Source organism: Aotus nancymaae, unplaced genomic scaffold (genome assembly GCF_030222135.1).
Source record: "Aotus nancymaae isolate 86718 unplaced genomic scaffold, 86718_ANA_hifiasm-v0.15.2.pri h1tg000015l_0, whole genome shotgun sequence".
NCBI classification, from domain to species: Eukaryota; Metazoa; Chordata; class Mammalia; order Primates; family Aotidae; genus Aotus; species Aotus nancymaae.
In genome coordinates this window covers 11,956,984-11,976,985 of record NW_026988426.1, presented here as the reverse complement: position 1 = coordinate 11,976,985, position 20,002 = coordinate 11,956,984, and positions in this window count along the sequence as shown.

The window sequence follows — 20,002 nt, the reverse complement described above, 5'->3', positions numbered from 1 at the left end:
CAGATATTTGTAATAGAAGTAGCTTTTTTTGGTCACATACTACATCTCATGCTGGAACACCCCAACCTCCTAAATGGTAGATACATTAATTTATATACATTAAGACTCACTTTGCACTATAAGTTTCTGATTTTTGGCAAATACATGGTGTTATGTATTAATAATTACAGTATCATACAAAATAGTTTCACTACCTTAAAAAATCCCCCGTGTTTACCTATTCATCCCTCCTTTCTTCCATCCCCTAAATTTCCAGAAACCACTTCAATGATTTTGCCTTTTCTGTAAGGTTATTTAAGAGAAATCATAGTATATAGTCATTTAACACTAGCTCCTTTTACTTAGCATTATGCATATGAAATTTTTTTGTATGGTAAAAGTATTTTTAAATTTTAAATTCCAACTGCTAATTGCTGGTATGTAGGACATTGGTTCACTTTTGTATATTAAACTGGTATCTGAATCTTGCTATATTTGCTTAGTTTTAGAAGAGTTTTGGTTGACTTTTTTATTTTTTTATTTTCTAAATATATTAACAATCATGTTATCTGTGAAAAAAGACAATATTACTCCTTTCTTTTTAACATATATATTTTTAGTTCATTTTCTTTATCATCTTGCATTAGCTAGTCCTTCCAATAAGACGTTGTGTATGAGTGATTAAAAATGGACATATCTTTTTACTAATCTTAGCAAGAAAGCCTGTAAGTTCTCATCATTAAATACGATGTTTGCTGTAAGGTTTCTGTGCACATTCTTTAAGTTTAGAAAGTCTTCTATATTCTAGTCTGCTAAAAGTGTTTATTGTAACTAGGTGTTAGATTTTTTTTTTAATGTTTTTATCTAATAATATGATCATATGGTTTATCTTCTTTAGCTTGTTGATGTGATGGTTATCTTCTTTAGCTTGTTGATGTGATTAGATTTTCAACTATTGAATTAGCTTTGTATATCTGAAATAAATCCCATTTGCTCATGGTGTATAATTCTCCTTGCCACCTCTTTTTCTGTAGAGGAAGCCCACCTTTTGATTGCTTCAAACAAATCTGTTCTGGCCGCTGATGGCATACCCTGCTCAGCAAAGCTGAAGCCCTGTTTGAACCAGTCACCCCCTTAAACAGGCAGTTCAGTGACAATCCATTATTATTTGAGCAAACCCCTCCAGGGACTCTTCTCTCACAGCTAGCATTTTAGCAAATTCTTTGTCCCTTAAAAGCAGATTGCTCTATGACGGAGATCAGAGAAGGGATTTCTAGTGCTAAGAGGAGAAGAGTCTATATTTCAGATTTTATGTAGATGTGACAATGTATTCAAGGAAACAATAATATTTGAAAAGTCTAGAAGTACTGTAATTCTTTAAAACTCCAAAGTGTATTTTTAGCTACATTGATTTCCCTTGACCACAGGTTAAAATTAGTCTGTCATAGCATGCTTAGTATATGGAGTTAGCTTGGCAGAATGAGGAAAAAAAATAAGCCAAAGTTTTAAACATATACCTTTTTCATACAATTGTTATAATACTAATTTAAGATAGCCATACATTTTTCTGTATTTTTCCACATTAATAGAAACTATGGTGAAAATAGAACAATTACTTTTTTCTATTTCCTGGTTTTTTTAATAAGTCCGCTGTTACAGAGAAAATGCCATTGTTCTTTTTCATTCAGCTTTTATCCTGCAAATAGATCTCGAGGCACCTGTTATTGAAATATATGAACTAGCACCTTCTTCAATTGAGGGCAAAGAAAAAAACAAATGGGGAAAAAATGGGAACTAGCACTTTAGTTGAACAGGAAGTAGGCTTAATGCAACATATAAATATAAGTGTGTATGTGTTTTAAAACAGAACAGTGAAATAAGAAATAATAGAAAAGGTAATGAAGATCATTTAGATTACATTGTTTTCCCAAAGCCATGAAACTGGAGAGTGGTAGAGATTCAAGTTCAAATCCAGGTACAGAGATAACCCTCATAAATTAGTAAAGCTGACACCAGAAGTTTCCAGAGCTATTTTCTGAGTATTAAAATAATTTCATAATATACAGGATTTTTTCTGATCTACATAGATCACCTCATTAAATCCAGGTCTTCAGCACATGCTTGAATCCTGTCGGTTTAGCCTTTATTTTCTCTGCTTTGCACAAGGAAGAAGGGAGCCCAGTAACCACAGGCATGTTTAGTTAGCTATGTGATCTGTGAAGTACCTCTTTGAGTTGACTGCCTTCCCTGGATGAAGTTCACGCCGTAGACCCAGTGCACTCTGTGGAATCAGGTCCATGACTGACACTGATCTTGACTTTCAATATCTTCACTATCCCCAGGTCAGTTTACTTGGAATAGGTCTGAACTCTACTCAGATAGTGACATTGACGTATATTGTTTCAGGGGAGCTTACTGACTTTTTCATTTTTGCCTAGGGCTGAATCACCCCAGTTAATGATGCGTTCTTTATCTGACTTTACCTGTCTGAGGAGCCCAATCCTTTTAGGAAAAGAACTGGGGACATTTTGTTCAACAGAATGAATATCTATTTGACTTCCTGTCTCTGGCAAAGTTGCTTGTCTTTCTTCTGGTGTGTAAAGTTCCCCAACCTTGGATCCCTTTCCATGATATACGCTTCCTGAATAGATTGTTTCTCAAGGTCTTTTTCTTTTGGAGGGTCTAAATTAATGCAGTCTTTTTTTTTGGACATGAAAGTAAAAGGATGCTTGTTCCTGCTGACCCAGTGTCCTCCAGCTCTCTAGTTCAGTCTCTTTGTGCCTGGTTTTGTCTTTGATGTGGGGGATGAGGAGTTGGTCCCTGGAAATCCATGTTTGATATCAAAGTGGGACCATCTCAAGTTTTTCTTGTCTTCCTCATCTATAGGGGAAAGGTCAGGTAAGACATTGTGAAAGGTGGATATGAACTTTTTTTGTAATGACCTGTTCTCCATGAAATATGGAACATTTTCCTATTAGAAGCTGAGAAACCATGTCTATGGAGTCTGCCCCTAAACCAAGAATGTCCAGCATGTCCAGCATGTCCTTTCTCAGGAAAGAGACCAGGCTTGGGCTTTTCTCATCCAACATAGTTTATGGATTCAAGGACCTTGGGAGTCACCTTTGCCACCCACAAAATTGTATCAAGTGGACTTCAAGCTCCTGTCAAGTCCTGAGGTCAAGGAAGGAAAGCTCCAAGAGGTATTGAGGTAATGTTATTGACTCAATAAAATAGCACATTTTTGATTCCACCTGAATATGAGACTTCTTATTAATGGAGAAAATAGAGAGGACTGTTTTCCATGAAGAATGTATACCCTGATACATTCTCTGTGTTTCTGACCAAGGTTATGTTTTGCATGTTTTCTGGATGATTTTCTCTGGTTCTCCCTTAGACAGTAAAAATAAATTATTCACTGAGTGAGTCACTAAGTCACTTTTTACCTCCTTCTCAGCATTAGCTCCATGACTCCTTATTAGGTATATTTCCAAGCCCCCTGACAGGCTGTACTTTGGACTTCTGAGGATATCTCCCAGGCCCTTAAGTCATTCTGTATGCAGATGTTTCTGGGGCTTCTCCACTAGAAGCTTCTTGGATACATCAACCCAGTCCTCCGATTCTTGCTGCTTTGGCCTTAAACACAGAGGGCCATGAGAGTCCATGTTTCCTCTTTGACTTAGATATCCCTGGTTATTTGTTATAAGGCTGCATGAATGACAGGTTTTCTGCAATTATGCAGAAATAATTATTCATTATTTTGAATGTGATGCTAGAATTGTTTCCATATATCTTTGCTGACAGCAAAATTTTCTGGAACGTGAGACTCCATCATATAGAACTGAGAGGCCAGGCCGTCCTGGGGAAGGCTGTGAGCTGGAAGACTAAAGGCTTCCTAAGATCTCTGGACTTTTCAGGGTAAACTCCGAAACCTTTCCAGTTACTTCTACTGTGAACGCCATTTTTGTTTTCCAGTATCAATCATCATTAGAGACTGTGCTTCTTTCTAGATTCTAAAGAGCAATACTCCACAGACACTAACATGTTGGAAAGGATGTTAGTAAAATTAGGAGACAGGCTTGAAGCTTGAAGTGGGCCTGTGACTATAACTGAGACAAATGTCTGGGCTGTAATTGAGATGAAGAGGAGGATACAGCTAGAGAAGCAGTGGAGATTCTTGACACATCATAGGCCCAGGGTTGGCACTGGATATCACTCAGAATAAGACAAAGGCAGCCAAGAGAGGAGAACAGCCATCAGAGACCAACACACTGGCCACCAGGGACTTGCTTTGTCTAAAGAGGAATTTTTAGAAGAACAGAATCCACTTCTGCTGCAATGTTCTCTCAAGCTTTTCAGATTTGGTAGGTAGTAGGAACTATGAAGCTACTCTGATTACCCTTCAGTGGTCCAGGAGTGTTGGGGTAGGGGTATTTCTGCACCTCAAGTTATGCTAAGATATTAAGAGTATTCAGTTTATAGCCCGGTCTCAATTGTTTTAGAAATTATACCTGGTTTTGTTTTCCTCCAACCCTATCTGGAAGTCTACCTTCTTCAGGAATCAAATCTGTAGTTTATCCTAGATATTATGTTTACACAGAGAAAGGCTTCCATCTTTTATATTGCTGGTTGCAGAATTTTCCCAGAGTCAAGTCTTGGTATATGGAGACAAAGATGCTGTTGTGAAGAACACTGTGAGAATGTTGAAAAGGACAAGTCTTTTGCAGATATCTGCCACAAGAAGGCTGAAGTGGGCAGTTGTGAGTAGTCTGTGGCTGATAACATTAGAACACTTGAGGCCAACAAATCAAGACATTCTGGAGATGAGCTCTTTCTGACATTGTTCAATGGAGCAAGAATCATACAAGTTTGGGTCAGGTCAGACTTAATATAGTATATGGTAGTTGTGGTAGGCATAGTAATGAACCCTAAAGATGTCCACTTCTTAATTCCTGGAATCTGTGAATATACTATCTTCCACAGAAAAAGAACTAACGGTGTAAGATAGAATTATGTCTGCTAAGCAACTGACCTTGAAATATAGAGATCAACCTTGATTATTTAGCTGGGACCAATGCAATCACAGAGTTTTTAAATGGGGAAAATGGAGCAGAAGAGTCAGGATTAGAAACATATGAGTTTAGAAAGACTCAAATGTCCATTCCTGGCTTTGAAGATGGAAAGGGACCACATGCTAAGGAATTCAGGAAACCTCTAGAAGCTGGGAAAGGCAAGAAAGCAGATTGTCGCTTTGGGCAGCCAGAAATGAGGTAGCCCTGCTGATACCTAAATTGTAGCCCACTGAGAACCATTTCACCTTTCTGTAAGATACCAAATCTGTGTCATTTTAAGCCGTTAAGTTTGTGGTAATTTGTTACAGCAGCCATAGACATGCAGTGTTAGTGAAAGAGAGAGGGTTGGTGGTGGAGGAAGACAGGCAAATGTATCAGCTGGATTCTTGGGGTGGTTGAGACTGATGATAAACTAACGTCCTTAAAGAATGTGTGATCAGCTAAGGACTTTTTTATCTCGCTTCTGTGTGGAACAAGAAGGTAACAAAAGTGGAATCAAACTCTCACTCTCCTCTCCCTAGGCAAATACAGAGCTTTATTACCTATGAATTATACAACTTTCCACACTGGATTCATGGACTCTGTGCTTCTTTTCTGTTACTTATTTTTAAAGGTAATAAACATACTTCATAAGGCACCATCTTTGTAAAACTCAAATAAGGAAGTGCTTTATGCAGTGCACAGTCATCTATTGAGATTTCCGTCAGGAGCCCTCTGCTAAGGACAGCTGCAGAATCAATGACCTATATAGGCATGCGTGTGCTCTTCCAGGTAGGATTCTGCTCTCTGAGGTCAGAGTTCAGTATTTAGCATCTGATCAGAGGCTTTCAGAGACTCAGCCTTGATCTCCAGGTCATCACAAAGACAGAGGTCAGGTCCAGAGGTGCCTCACGTAGAAAACAGAGTACTGAACAATCGTGTGATTCTGTTTCCCCAAAAGTATGGTGCACTTTTAATAATCCACTCCACAGACACTGCATTACAGCGTTTCAATCTCATCTTGGAATTTCTTACAAGATAGTATTGCTGGTGAGCTTCAGATAGAATATCTGGTAACCACTTTAATCTCTGCTTTGTCCAGCCTACTCTACTAGTAGAAAATATTTCCTATTTATACTGAGATAGTCTGTCTCACATGTCTGTTGATTTGGTAGAATTGGAAGAGGAACACGAAAATGAAAACAAGAATAATAAAATAGAGCCAACCTTCATTGGGGGGCAAATCTAGAATTTTAAAAAAATTTGATTTCTGTCCCTTTTTTCTAAAATCTATTCACTTGGAGGGAGTACACAAAGCATAAAAAAGAGTCTCACACTCCACCAGAAGAAAGAAGAAATGGAAAATGTCCTAGGAGGTTGAGTTTGAACTCATTTGTGTGGTAATACAGCTGTTCAGGAAATGGAAGTTTCTCTATTTTCTACAGCACACTGCTGTCTCACACCACTGAGCACTGAACATGTGCTCTGTAGCCTACAGAGCTATGAGGGCCTTGAGTGTAAAGAGAGTGAAGAGGGGATGAAAAAAAGGTGAATCCCCAATCCCATCCACGTCATCCAACCAAGCAGATTCAACCACTTTTCCTGGGCTACCATAGTTCTCCATCCTTTTCTTGGCCTAGCTAATTTCCAACTCTAACCATTTAGAAATGCCATACATACCTCAGTACATTTTTTTATTTTTGTCACATAAAACCAGATATTAACTTGGTCTAGCTTTACTCCTTTGAGTTCTCAGCTTTGAAATTACCAATTTCACAACCTTGAAAGCCTGGAGTTTTCCCAGAAATGTTTACTTATTCTCTGATCATTATACTTTTAGGATTGTTCCTATTCTTAACTCCAGCTTCACAATATAAACTGGCCCTGCCTTTGAACAACCCTGATATAGAACTAAGCGACTCTTCAAGTTTACCCAGAACAATCTACTTAAACCAAAAAGTATGAGTGAGTAATGTAGCCTCTGTTAAATATCTTGCAAGAGTGCACAATTATTGAGAAAACTGTTAGCATACCTTTGGAAAATAATTTGAACACCTCTCTTAATCGTGAGTCATCTTTGTCTCTTGCAGGCTACTATGCCCCTGAGGTCTATCATGTTTCTTCTTGAATGTAAACTTCCCAACCTGCTGGTCCATCACTTTCAGGTCTCCTAACATTTTAATTCTTCTCCTGTTCTCACACTGAGCATTTCAAGTCTCACATATAGAATTAGCCTCACATCCATATTCCAAGCTGCATACCTAAACCCATCTTGATGTGGAGAGTGGGTGAGAATCTCTCCTTAGCAAAATTCAGTCTCTAACGGGAGCACGTGAAGTTACACAGAGCAGGATGTATGGTCATGTTGAATTACACCAATGTTTATTCCTTTGTGAATGGTTTCCCGATTTTTCTCTTCTAGTATCTAACTTGGTGGTTTCAAAAATATCTAATAATTCAAAACCTAGTTAATGAGAAGGTTTACTTGATAGTATATATTGATAGAGATGTATGCAGGTATATGTGTTTACACACATATACCCATGAGTATTTCCCCCTGTGTGATGTATGCCGATGACAGTTATGATATAAACAACTTAATCATTGAAATTAGAAATTGCTGAAGTCAAGCACTGCACGATTTACTTGCTTTGATTTCTTCAACTCTCTTCTCATTCTAAAAGAACAGTATTGGCCCAGAAAATCAAATCTTTTTCATTCATATGATGGGGATTTAGCAGACTTGATAGCTTTTTTCTTTGCCTAGCTTCTTCTGTAACAACTGCTTCTCCTTTGCCTGGTAATCCCTAAAAACTTAGAATTTAAGACACGCCCCCTTCTCTTATTTACTCTATCTTCAATGCAGAGAGTCCTTCTGTTTGGAAAATTTTCTCTGAACATCCTGGCATGTCTGGAATTGTCATATCTTCAACGTCATTTATGATTCCAGCCTTGGCTGGCTCTAATGGCCTTGGCACTTCTATATGTAAAAGTACTCTTCCCAATTTGAACAAAGATGTGCTTCAAATACACACTATCAAGGTGATATAAGGGGCTATAAAAGTAGTCCATCAACTTTATTCTTCAAAAATGTCAATATCATAAAAGGCAAAGAAAGCCTGGGGAACCTTTACAAATTAAAGGAGGTTAGAATCACATGATAACTAAATATATTATGTGACCATAGACTAGAATCTATGACCTATGGATTATAATTCATAGACAATAAAATATGTAGTAGAAGAAATACAAGGCTGTAAAGGATACTCCAGGATGAATTGAAACATGACTGGCAGATTTGATAAAATTCTGTATAAATATTCAATATAAAAAACTTGATAATTGTACTATGGGTATAATTCTATATTTTAGAAACTATCCTCTAAAATATTTAATGGTGAAGGTTAAGATGTACTCAACTTACTCTCAAATGTTCAGGAAAATGCGTAACATGTATATTATATAAAGAGAGCACAGGACAAAATATTTAAATTAGATAAATCTGGGTAAAAGATATGGAGGACAATCCTAACCATTCTTGTAACTTTCTGTAAGTTTGAAACTGCTTATAATTTTAAACATTTGTGTAGATTTTACCTCTATTTTGGGATTCTATTAGTTTATCACAAAGTCACCAGTACCCGTAATTCCCAGAATTGTGCTTTTCCAACTTTAAATCAGCTGTATCCGATCCTGTCCGAGGAGAATGTTGTATATACTTATGAAAACTGAGGTTTTAACATTTCAACCAGGTTATTCAAAAATACTAAAAAAGAGCAAAAAGCAATACATACAACTTACAAGAATACAAAATAAAGAGAAAAACAAAAAAGAATCATGTTTCCAGCCTGTAGGGTTCAAACCCAAAGATTCTAAGTGTAGATTTGGAGTTCAACACAACTAAGTCCGAATCCTTGTTTTGACATTTACAAGTTGTGTGACCTGAACATTTAGTTCTTTAGTATTTGGTTTCCTTATCTGTAATGTAAAGATAAAAGTCCCAAGTATAAAAAAATATATATATATGCAGGCATATGATGAAGATTTCTGATAAAAGAGAAATAAGGAGGAAAAACTAATACTATCAGAAAAGAAAACATAATATCCAGCCACCATGGTTAAAGCAACTTGTCACCAATACTGCACTAAACAGAAAAATAAATAGAAACAGAATGGAGTCCCCAGATTCATCACAATAACCAGACAACTTTATTTTTGATACAGGAAGCAATTTACGCAATTAGTAAAGAGACTGTTTCTATATATTCTATGGAGACAAATGAGTATCTGAGAAGAAAGGAATTTTCAGAATGATGGAACACTAATGACTGAGATGCTGAACAGAAGCACCAGAGTACTGACCGGACCTTTCCCCCATAGGGAACTGGATGCTGTTATCATTTCCATACATTTTTCTGAATGCATGACAAAAACGTCAAGTATAAAATATCAAAATAACTCAGTTTCCATGTCCAGCAGGTAAGGTCATCATTCAATACTCTGGACATCAAGGGAATAGCCAGTGAGAAGCTTTGTGTCTTCTTATGAACCGAGTGGCCACCTCTTTTGAAAATATTGTTGATGTCTTTCTGTTTATGTGCTGCTTCTTCTCCTCAATCTGTAGACCACTTAAGAACATTTAGAAGCCATGAAAATAGCAGTAAAGTCAAAGATCTAAATGTGGAAAGGAAAGCCATGAAAAAACACCAGGGAACATTTTAATATCTTTCCTTTTCTTTTCCTTCCTTCCTTCCTTCCTTCCTTCCTTCCTTCCTTCCTTCCTTCCTTCCTTCCTTCCTTCCTTCCCTCCCTCCCTCCCTCCCTTCCTCCTTCCTCCCTTCCTTCCTTCCTTGGCTTTGTTGCTCAGGCTAGTCTCAAACTCCTAACTTCAAGTGATTCTCCCGCCTTGCCCTCCCAAAGTGTTGGAATTATAGATGTTGAGCCACTGACCCTAGGCTTCTTTTTCCTTAATAATCTCAGAATGGGGAAATCTTTAGATTTACTAAAAGAATTTATATCTATTATCCTTGCCAATCAGGCAGTTGAAATGGCAATTTGTGGCTTCAACTGGTATTTTAAAAACTATTTTAAGTCAGATTGAACATTTTTTCAACAATTTTAAAATTACATATATTAGTTTCCTTTAACTATGTTTTGTTGTTATTCATATTTATTCTACCTGAATTTTAATATTTTCATTGTCTTAGAACAGCCATTGGTATATTAGTAATATATTTGTATATTAATAATATAAGCCATTTGTCAATAGAATTTGATAGAAAATATTTTTGTCTATAGTATTTGATAAAAAATATTTTTCCTAATTTGTTTACCATCGTCAGTCTCACCCTGTCACCCAGGCTGGAGTGCAGGGCCATGGTCTCGGTTGGCTGAAACCTGTGCCACCTGGGTTCAAGCTGTTCTTCTGTCTCAGCCTCCCAAGTAGCTGGGATTACAGGCATGCACCACCATGCCCAGATAATTTTGTATTTTTAGTAGAGACAAGGTTTCACCATATTGACCAGACTGGTTTCAAACTCCTGACCTAAGGTGATTCACCCACCTCAGCCTCCCAAAGTGCTGGGATTACAGGCTTGAGGCACCACACCTGGACAAAGCGCTACTTTTTAAATTGCTTCATTAATGACAAATCAGAAAATCAGGCAGTTCAAAACAATTCTCTTTGCTTTGCTTTTACTTATTAGAGGCAGGGTTTTGCTCTGTTGCTCAAGCTGGAGTACACTGGTGCTGTAATAGCTCACTGTAGCCTTAAACGCAAGGGTTCTCGCCCCCACCTCAGCCTCTCAAATAGCTGGAACTACAGGTGAGTGACACCTCCCCCAGCTAATTTAATTAATTTTTTTTTTGTATTGGCAGGATCTTCCTTTGCTGATTGGGATGGTCTCAAACTCCTGACCTCAAGCGATTCTACCGCCTTGGCTTCCCAAAAGGCTGGAGTTAAACGCATGAGCCACCATACTTAGTCCAGAACTGTTTTCACGTTCACATGGAACAAAATTTTAGTTTTTTTTTTTTCTTTCTTCCACTTTTTTTTTTTTGGGGTAAATCAAAGGATAACCAAAGCAAAACTATATTCTATTCTATTTATTTATTTATTTATTTTGGAGACAGGGTCTCCTTTTGCCACCTAGGCTGGAATACAGCAGAGCAATCATAGTGCACTGTACCCTTGAAGTCCTGGGCTTGAGCAATCCTCCTTCCTCAGCCTTCCAAGTAGCTAGGACAACAGGTGTGCACCACCACTCCAGGGTAATTTTATTTATTTATTTTTGTAGAGACAGGGTCTCACTATGTTGCTCACTCTAGTCTTGAACTCTTGACCTTAAGCAATCCTCTCTCCTTGACCACTCAAAGTGCTGGGATTACAGACATGAGCCACACTGCCCAGCCTATATTCTCTTTTCAACCAAACATATTGTACTGATGTTTTGTTAAGATTTATTTTTCATTAGCAAAATGCTTGAATTCTATCAATGCTGCTAACTTCTGAATCATGTTTCCATTCAAGGAAGAAAAGAGTAATTGCAAGCTTATTCTATAATTTCCACCATTGGTATTAGAAAAAATTAACTTAATCAGAGAAATTCAAAACTGTCTACCTATTTTAATATATTATTTAATATTTTAATTAGATTACTTTGTAAAAACATTGCCTACTTCAGACAAAATATTCTTGTAGGGATATTAGATTTTAGAGCTGCTCATTTTTATTCATTATCAAAGATGACTAAATTTGAATTTTTATTGGTGAGTTAACGGAGTTAATCTATGGCCTATCCAGTGGCCAGACCAACATTACCATTTAAATATGCCTGTGTATATGTTTATTTACAGTGCAGGTTATGTTACTTGAAGTATATTCAAAGATAGAATTATTGTTTGAAGAAAGCGTTAAGGAAACTAATTTATTTAGTAACCAGCTCTATACCAAAAGCTTTGCAAATGCTCTCTCCTTCTGTACCTCTCTCTGACACTGCCTTCTCTTTTCTCTTTTGCTTTCTCTGTATATTCTCTTTTCTGTGTGAGGAATTACAAGAGAATTAATCAGAATTTACTGTTGGGAGAAGTTGAGCAAATACAAAGTTAGTTTTTACATTTTATACTGTCATGCTATTTACATTTTTCTTTGTAAATATATGTTCTCTTCACTTATTTCTAGAAAATACGTTAACAGTGAATTTACCAGCAAGGAGATTATTCATCCCCTCCTTGGTTTTTATTCTACAGTAGGGAGAACGCAACAACAGAAAATATGTATTCTTGAAAAAATACTTAAAATCCTGGGTCCTGTGCCACCCTGGTCCGTGTGAGGATTTGCAGACCCTGAGACAAGGTTCGAGGAAAATGGTTTATTTGGGAGGTGATCCCAGAGGCACCGGCAGAGGAGCAGGGAAGTGAGACACAGAAGGACAGTGCATTGCTTCTCCAGTTCACTGGATTTTCGTCCCCACTAGCGTGAAGCTGTGAGTCAGTGTGGCACATATGCCTCAGGGTCATCCCGTAGGAGGATCACTGGTGGGGAGGGGGCGGGGCGGAGGGAGGGGGCTGCTCCTAAGGAGTGTTAACTCTCTGGCCCTTCAAACCTGCCAGGGATCTGGGGAATGGCAGGTGCTGGCAGCCAGAGAGAATCCTCAGGGAGCGGAAAGCCATTTGTGCGTGACAGTCATAATGCCTGAGTGGGTACAGGCAGGAAGCTTCAAATCAGCTTCAAGTTCTCTGACATGTACCCAGAGCACTGAGGGCTCCATCAATAAAACTTTGTGGTCTGAGGTTCCCTTGCGTCTTCTCTCTCTACTGCCCTCACCTGGCCACTCTTGGCTATTTGCGGCTGCTCAGGACTTAAAGACAGCTTCGGGGACAAGAGGAACCTCTCACTTCACGTATGTAGCATTCATTTGTGTTTGCCTGCACAGAGGTGTCTGGCTACTAACAAACCTCTCAGTTTTTATTGGGGGATGATCCTCCCTCATGCAAACAGCCTCAGTTTATGTGAGTCAGGATGGACACATGCGGATTTAGATCAGGACAGTTTAAATAAGGGCAAGTTAAGTCCTAGGGTCTTTGTTAAGAATATCAATAAAGGGGTCCACTTCTTTGCTCTTGAGCCGCAGTTGAAAAGATTTTGCCCTTGATGTCTCTGCTTGCCATCGGGTGGCCACAGGGAGAGACCCTCTCTGAGCATGGGTCAGCACAGTAAAAGAGAGCTGAGTCCTGAGCCATCATTTGGGGGTGTGGTCTTTTTTCCAGACTTGCTCAAATGCCAGACCTACCCCTGGGTTTCTTTAACCTCAGTAGATAAATCAGTTTAAGTAATGTATTTTGATCATTTGTATAGAAAAGTTTATAAAATGCAACATTAGGGGATCAGATCATTTCCGAATAACAGTAACGAGATATGAGAAAGACTGAAAACAGTATTAACCCAATAATGGCTGTGTTTAGAAACAGCACTCCTGGATTTGTCAAAGAATTAGGGATGAGACAAGTCAAGTCCTCGTTTCTGAAAGATCTGGGAAGCACGAGAGGGGACCAAGGAACACAGGGTTTCTGCTTCAGGAAATAAGACTGTTAGTTACTTAAATAAGGCTATAACAGAGGGCTCCCAAGAGAAGAAATGCTGCAAAAACCGAACTACTAAAACCAAGGACGTCAGCAACGTGGATCTTCCTTGCTGTTGAGCCTCTAGTTCTGGTTTTCTCATCATCCTTCTCCCCTTTTCTGCTCTCCAGCACATTATTTATACCAGGCTATGAGGATGAGCAGAATGCACGTAGTTCGTCAATATTATTCTTGGATTCTGTATTGATGAATTCACCTACTCTCCAAAACTGATATGTAATCCCCAAATTGATACAGCACTTTTACAGTCACTGAGATGTGAAAAGTGCAGTGAAATATTTGTTACCAGAAATGCACGTTCCCAACTGAGATCAAACTCTTCCATTTTGTTTCAGCTCTCATTCTGTAAACAAATTTTCTTTTAGTGGTCAATTTAGTGCCACGTGTTTCCCATTTTTGTCTTTCTGTTGATGATTTTGTCATTTAAAACGGTCCCCAACCAGAGTGCTAAAGTGCTTGTAGTGTTCCTAAGAGTAAGATCGCTGTGATGTGTCTTAGGGAAAAATGTGTGTATGATAAGCTTCATTCAGTCACAAGCTACAGTGCTATTGGCCATGAGCTCAGTGTTAATGCATCAATGGTATACTATAAAAGTTTTTGTAAACAGAAACATGTAAAGCAAGGTTATGTATTTATCATTTGAAAATGTCAGCCAGGCACGGTGGCTCACGCCTGTAATCCCAGCACTTTGGAAGACCTAGGAGGACGGATCACCTGAGGTCAGGAGTTCAAGACCAGCCTGGCCAACATGGTGAAACCCCATCTCTACTAAAAATGCAAAAATTAGCCAGGTGTAGTGGTGGGCACCTGTAATTCCAGCTACTGGGGAGAGTGAGGGCAGGAGAATCACTTGAACCTGGGAGGCGGAGATTGCAGTGAGCCAAGATTGCCTCATTGCACTACAACCTGGGCAACCAGAGTGAAACTCCATCTCAAAAAACAAACAAACAAACAAAAAAAGAAAATGTTGTGACCAGAGGTTTGTAAAAATTTCACACTGTATTTCCCATAGGAGCAATGGTTTAGTTTTTGGTAATTACGTTTTCAGAATGACTTTATATAGCATAACTACCACAAATAATGAGAATCAATGGTCTTTGCTCCTTTGTTGAGTTAACCTACATGTCATTGTTCAACATGCACTTGTCTGGATTCAGACCAACCTGTATGCATCTGCTCACGTGTTACTCTATGCACCTCAGCTTCCTACAGATACGAATAATGATACCAACCTGATAGATTTGTGTTGAAGATTAATGTTAACGTAAAGTGCTTATTTCAGTGCCTTGCAATATAAAACATGCTCAGTAACATTATTTTCAGGTGATGCCTTTTTAATTCTAGCACACAAGTGGAAATGCTCGTTATATTTTCACTTAATCAGATTTCGGGTAGATCAACCTAGAAGAGGTGCCCCAAGGCGGCTGCTATTCTCATATATCTTTCTGCTTCTTAAAGGGAAGCTGTTTTTAAATGGAGAATTTGGGTGCCCTTCTCCTGCATCCTGACTATTTTGTACTTTTATCAGATTTCTCAACTTCTTCTGACAGATGTAACTTGACACCGCTCTCCTTACCTCCCTGCTCAGAGCTGGGCTATCCCAGCTGTCACCGCTCGGCAGCTTAGCTTGCGGTCCTGGCCTGCTGTTTAAGGAATAGTTGAATGAGACTGCAGTGAACTTTTCAGAAAAATTTTAGAAAAATTACTAAGTTTTCTAACAAGGCAAAACTATTATTTTTAAAGAAAATGTTTAGTAGTCACCTAGTAAATCCTAAACAAACTCTGGGTGACATAAACATCTGCCTATTTATTTTGTTTGGAAAGTGCTTCAGGAAGTTTCCAGTCTCTTAGACTTAAATTTTAAAGAGTGTCAAATTATTATGCTTCTCTCATTCCCCTTCAGAGGCAGGGCCTCTAAGATGGGCAAAAATTGAGGTTTTGTTACCCCTTTTGGCTATTTATGGCTATTTTGCTTTTTATTTGAAGAAGGACAAAGACAAAGCGCTTGGATTTTGCATCCGATGTGTTTTCTGAAGACAGCTCGATTGGAAGTGAGCTGAAGTTTGTCTTGCGGGAAAACTTACTTTTCCTTCTCTATGCATTGCTCCTCCATTTCTGTGGCTCCTCTTGTGTATCCCTTTCTGCTGAGGAATTTGGAGGCATCTTTGTTTTGGGTTTACCAGGTAGCCAGGGTTTTTCCCTGACACTCCTATCACCCCTACTGAAGAGAACCTCCCTTCTCTCTGTTCTATTACCTCAGGGTCCTGTTTCCTATTCATAATCTTTTTATTCAGCTTTATTGAGATAAAACTGAAGACAACAAAAATTGCATATATTTAAGGTATACAAGGTGATGTTTTGATATATGTATACCTTGTGAGATGATTGCCACAATCAAGCTAATTAACATAACCATAAGTTTGTATAGATAGCACTTCTGTGTGCCTGTATGTGTGTGTGTATGCGTGTGTGTGTGTGCGCGTGCGCATGCGCACATGGTGAGAACACTTAAGATCTACTCTCCTAGCAAATTTCAAGTATACAGTACATTATCAGCTATGGTCACCATGTGTATATTAGATTTCTAATATTAATAGTAATATTATTCATCCTGTATAACTGAAAGTTTGTTTTCTTTGATCACCATTCTTTGACCTCCTCGATCCCCCACCCTCTGTCCCCCGGCAGCCACTATTTTACTCTTGCTTCCATTAATTTGACTTATTTAGATACCACATGTAAATGATACAATGCAGTATTTAACTTGCCGTGCTTGACTTATTTCACTTAACATAATGAACTCAAGGTTCATCCATTTTGGCCAAAATAACAGGATTCCTTTCTTTCTTGAGGTTGAATAATATTTCATTTTGTAGGTAAGAGTTTGTGTGTTTGTGTGTGTATGTACACATGTATATATACATATTCACATCGACATTTACATATACATATATATTTACATATACACACACAAAATATATACATGTGTCTAGTAAATATTATCTATGTATCAGTCCATGAACATTTAGATTGTTTTCATATTTTGGCTATTGTGAAAAATGCTACAATGAACATGGGAATACAGGTATCTCTTCCATACACTGCAATTTCTTTTGGATATATACTCAGGAGTGGGATTGCTAGTAGTTCTATTTTTAATTTTTTGAAGAATTGCTCATAATGACTGTTCTAATTTACATTCCAACCTACAGTAAACAAGGGCTCCCTTTCCTCCACATCCTTAACAACATCTGATATCTTTTGACTTTTTGGTAATAGCCACCCTAACATGTATGTGATGATATCTTGTTGTTTCAGTTTGCATTTTTAGGGTCCTGCTTTTCTTCCTCATGTGTCCACTTAATTCATGCCAGTTTTCATGGTAATGGACATGAACAGGTTTAATGTGTTCTCCATATCTGTCAACTTTGCATCTCGTTAGGGCCTTTAAGGCTAAACTCATGTAATTAACTAACATGGTAAATTTTAGAAATATTTATGAAATAGTAAAGGAAGTGTTTTTGCCCTGTCTGGAGAAGGGCGGTTCCCTACTCTGTCCCATAACAGGTTTCTGTTACACAACAAAATGTGTAGTAACAGTGACATGTTTTGGCTGTGTCCTCACCCAAATCTCATCTTGAATGTAGCTCCCATAATTCTCATGTGTCATGGGAGAGACCTGGTGGGAGGCAATTGAGTCATGGGGCAGGTGTTTCCTGTGCTGTTCTCATGATAGCAAATAAGTCTCAGGAGACCTCGTGGTTTTATAAAGAGCAGTTCCCTTACACAAGTTCTCTTTCCTGCCACCATGTAAGCTGCTCCTCATTATTCTTCCGCCATGATTGTGGGGCCTTCCTAACCATGTGGAACTGTGAGTTAATTAAACATCTTTCTTTTATAAATTACCCAGTCTTGGGTATGTCTTTATTAGCAGCGTGAGAACCAACAGAATGAGAAGGCTGCTGAGTTCATGATCCCCAGCCTGGAAACTCGAGCAGAATGCAACCCCCTCTCTCCAAATTTTATTCAGAAGGGAAAGAAGAATATGATTGAAAAAGCAGGTTCAATACTATAATTGCTGTGATTTGCTTTATCATATTTATATATTCAATAATATATATTTTGTATGATTCTAAAAAAGCCAGGGTCGGGGTAGTGATGGCATGTGTTGAAAAATAAAAATAAAAAAAAGCAAAATAAGCAAAAACCTGAAGATAGTCTTGACTAGCCAGGGCCATTGTGAGAAGAGTCACCTCTGCACCACAGTCATGGTCAGGGGTAAATTTTTTAATCAGGGAGCCCTGCAGCCTCCCAGGCCCATCTTTTCTCTCTCACACCAGCAAGCATAAGCCCCTCAGAAATAACTAAGAAAGAAAGAACTGAAGAAGAAAGGGTCCGAATGCTTTGTAGATAGTGCAATTTAAAACACGTAGTAGACTCAGCCAGTAAAGCAGTGCTAGATCTCTGTCAGCTCTTATTAGGTCTCCAGATACTGGTCACAACATTTGCACCTCAAGGAATCCTTCTATGCCTACAACTCTAGGAGAGACCTGTCTGTTACTGTCTCACACCGACTTGCATTTTCCTTCATAAGGCTTCCATTATTTGGATTTAGATATATATTTGTCTGATTCTAAATCCACTGTCTTCCTTAGTTGAGTGCAGGCTCTTTGAAGATAGGAACCAAATTTTGTAGACCTAGTAAAATGCCAGAAAATACAGTCAGTATTTATTCCAAGAATGGTTGTTAAATGATGTGATGGGGGCCAGGTCACCAGATTTCTGCCCTCACTGGTGCTACTTGGAGTAAAGAGATCATTTAGATTAACGGTGGGGTCTTTGCAACACTTGCTACTTAACATCTAACTCAGTGGTTGTCAACTCGGAGCAATTTTGCTCCTCTCTTTCTGGAATATCTGAAAGACCTTTGGCTGTCACGATTCAGAGGGTTGGGGAGTCTTACTGAAGATGTATAAAATGCACAGGGTGGCCCCTCACAGCAAGGAATTATCCAGCCCCAAATATCGAGGCCAATATTAAGAAACCTTGACCTAAATGTGCTGTCTCCTTTTTCTCTTAGGTTCTTTTTTCCTGATTCCTTTCATTATTCTCCCTGTAAACTCTCCCAGATGAGTTTTAATTAAGTTATTGAAAAGTGCCTGGGGCCATACCTAGAGCTCTTAGAATGCATTCATACAAGAAGAACCAGATTTGAAAACTGGTTTTCTTAAACCCAGATAGAGATAATGAATTGTTCACCTCTTTAAAAAATCTGTCAGGAAGCACGTAAAAGAAGGAGACAGTTATGGGGCCAAACCTTTGTTTAGAGTCCCAAGTCATTTGAAACTGTCAATGAGGTATATAAAGGAAGCCTAGAAATTGCATGAAAAAAAATAGAAGCTTAGCTTCTGCCAATGATTAAGTAATTTATAGCCTCTTTGTAAGCTTGATCTTAATACTGCCAAGCAGTATAAATGTCTCCACCTCACAGACTGGGGTTCCTATTAATCAACAGTAAATCTAACATGCCTTCTTCTGAGAAAGAATATCACATGTTTTTACTGCCAATTCTGAAGGAAATTTGAATAACTTCCAGCCCATTTCATAGCTCACATGCAAAGAAATTAAGCTAAGGTGTAAGTCTTCACTACACTGAGAATTGCTCAACATCTGACATCTTCATGTATGCATGCATGCATACACACATACACACACTCCAATTCACAGTGAGTATATATAACAGCCCAAAATGAAGAATAGGGAAAATCATCCTTGAACAACATGAGTTTAAGCCATGCTGGTCCATTTATCTATGGATTTTGTTTTAATAAGCATAGAAAAATTTTTGGAGATTTGTGATAATTTAAAAAAACTTGCAGATGAACCATGTAGCCTAGAAATATTGAATCAGAAAAAATTAGATATGTCATGAATATGTAAGATATATATATAAGACACTAGTCTGTTTTGTCATTTACTATCATGAAATATACACAAATCTATTATATAAAGTTAAAATTTATCAAACATGCACACACACAGACCATTCATGACATCATTCCCTATCAAGAAAAATGTAAACAAACATAAAAGTGCAGTATTAAATCATCACTGTATAAAATTAACTGTAGTATGTACTGTACTACCAGGACAATTTCTCCTTCTGTTGCTATTGGAGTGAGCTCAGAGTTGTGAGTATACGCTTAAAACACCGTGTGATGCTCATCATTTCCATGCGAGTAACACTTCCCTCTAGTAAATTGAGTATTGCAGTCAAAAGTGTTCTCTCATGGTTCTTGCAAATTTTTATTGTGTTTATTGCGCGATCATAAACC